This window comes from Phoca vitulina, unplaced genomic scaffold (assembly GCF_004348235.1).
Source record: "Phoca vitulina isolate PV1807 unplaced genomic scaffold, GSC_HSeal_1.0 scaffold1, whole genome shotgun sequence".
Classification (NCBI taxonomy): domain Eukaryota; kingdom Metazoa; phylum Chordata; class Mammalia; order Carnivora; family Phocidae; genus Phoca; species Phoca vitulina.
The window spans coordinates 49,483,015-49,484,744 of record NW_022589704.1 but is presented as its reverse complement, the minus strand read 5'-3'; the positions used below and the strand labels follow the sequence as shown (position 1 = coordinate 49,484,744).

The 1,730-nt window shown below is 36.3% G+C and overlaps 1 pseudogene; it reads right to left on the bottom strand.

The window, feature by feature from the left end:
* Positions 1–953: 953 nt before the first annotated feature.
* Positions 954–1,103, bottom strand: LOC116638388 (annotated as a pseudogene).
* Between the last annotated feature and the right edge of the window lie 627 nt (positions 1,104–1,730).

Sequence of the window (1,730 nt, the reverse complement as noted above, 5' to 3'; positions counted from 1 at the left end):
TAAAATAGAAAATAGTGACATTAAAATTATGAAATTTGGTAGCATTATTTGTTGTGAGGTATTTATGTATTAAGAAAGGTTTGGAACAAACCATAACAAAATGAGGAGAATTCAGGACAATCTCAGTTATACAGAGAAATTAGCTCCTGTAAGGTTGGGAATGTAACAGGAAATTCTATGCTTTACCTTTGCTTTTCTTATCTGGCCGCTTGCTCCCCCTGCCAGTGAATAAGGCCAAAGAGAAACAGAATTCATAGTAATGAGATTCTGAAGTAAGGGTACATCCTGCTCTAATTTAGCATGTTAGAACTGGATATAGAAAAGTGTAGAGTGGTCAGATTTAGCAAATAACAATACAGGATACCTCATTAAATTTAAATTTCAGATACACAACAAATACTTTTATAGTATAAATATGTTCTATACAGTATTTAGGGTATATATTATGGTCTAAATGTGTCCCCCCCAAATTCAGATGTTGAAATCCTAAAGCCCAATGTGAGGTATTAGGAGGTTGGGGCCATGGGGAGATGATTGGATCTTGAAGGTAGAGCCCTCATGCTTGGCATTAATACCTTTATAAAACCGGCTCCAGAGACCTAACAAACCTGTGAGGTAGATACTATATTATCTCCTGTTTGTATAGGTAAGGAGACTGAGTACCAAAAAGAAAATGGATTTGCCCAAGTGACGGAAATGGCAGAGCCCGAGTTTGTATTTCAGTACCTACTTACTAAGTAAGTGGAGTATTAGGTAAATAATGATTATTTATTGAATACTAAGTACTTTATAAATATGTCACGTAATTTTTACAGTAATCTCATGAAGTAGACATTATTACCAAAGATTAAAAAAAAATCTATATGTTCTTTATGGGGGTAGAAATTGTTAGAAACACTTTCAGTAATACAAGCTCCTTACAAATCACTGCGGTGGTGAGAAGCTCAGAGTATATTACTTTTCAAACACCAGAAATTACATCAAGTTTTATACTTTTAGAGAAAAGAAGACAGAGAGAAGTGGGAAAAGGAAAAATTTTTAATTAGCAATAATCGTGCCTCGGATAAACCTCATTGGCTACGATGTTGCCACTGCGCGAAGCTTAGAAGTGGGAAAAGGAGAAAGAAGCAAACCAGAGCAAGTCCATTCATGTGGTAAATGATTTGCAATTTGCATCAGGTACAAATTTATATCCTATCAATATTTCCAACGGCAGTCATGTCTGTCTTACGATTCCATATTTTATAAAGCTCAAAGTCTATATAACACAGCTGTTTATATAAATACACACACGTATACATACTCATACATATTTATAAAGTTTTATGTATTTTATTATGTGTTATATATGTATATATTCTGATACAAAGATAGCTCTGTACAAATCTGCGAGTGCTCATATCTAGTTGGTCTTGATGCCAAGAAACCTGGGGAGGGTGAATGCCCATGAGAAAGAAAAGAATGGAGAGGTGAGACTAGCTCACTGATAGTAGTTCAGCCTGCCAATGAGCTTGAAAACCCAAAATGGTATTGTCAGTTTCTGGGCCAGAGACAATATACTCCACTGCCTCTGGATAAATAAAAACTTCATGTGGACCTTTGAGTCTACTTTTATGAAAGCTTACTTATTTCTTGGGGTGCCTGGGTGGCTCAGTTGGTTAAGTGTCCACTTTTGGCTCAGATCATGATCCCAAGGTCCTGGGATTGAGCCCCACGTCTGGCTTCCCACT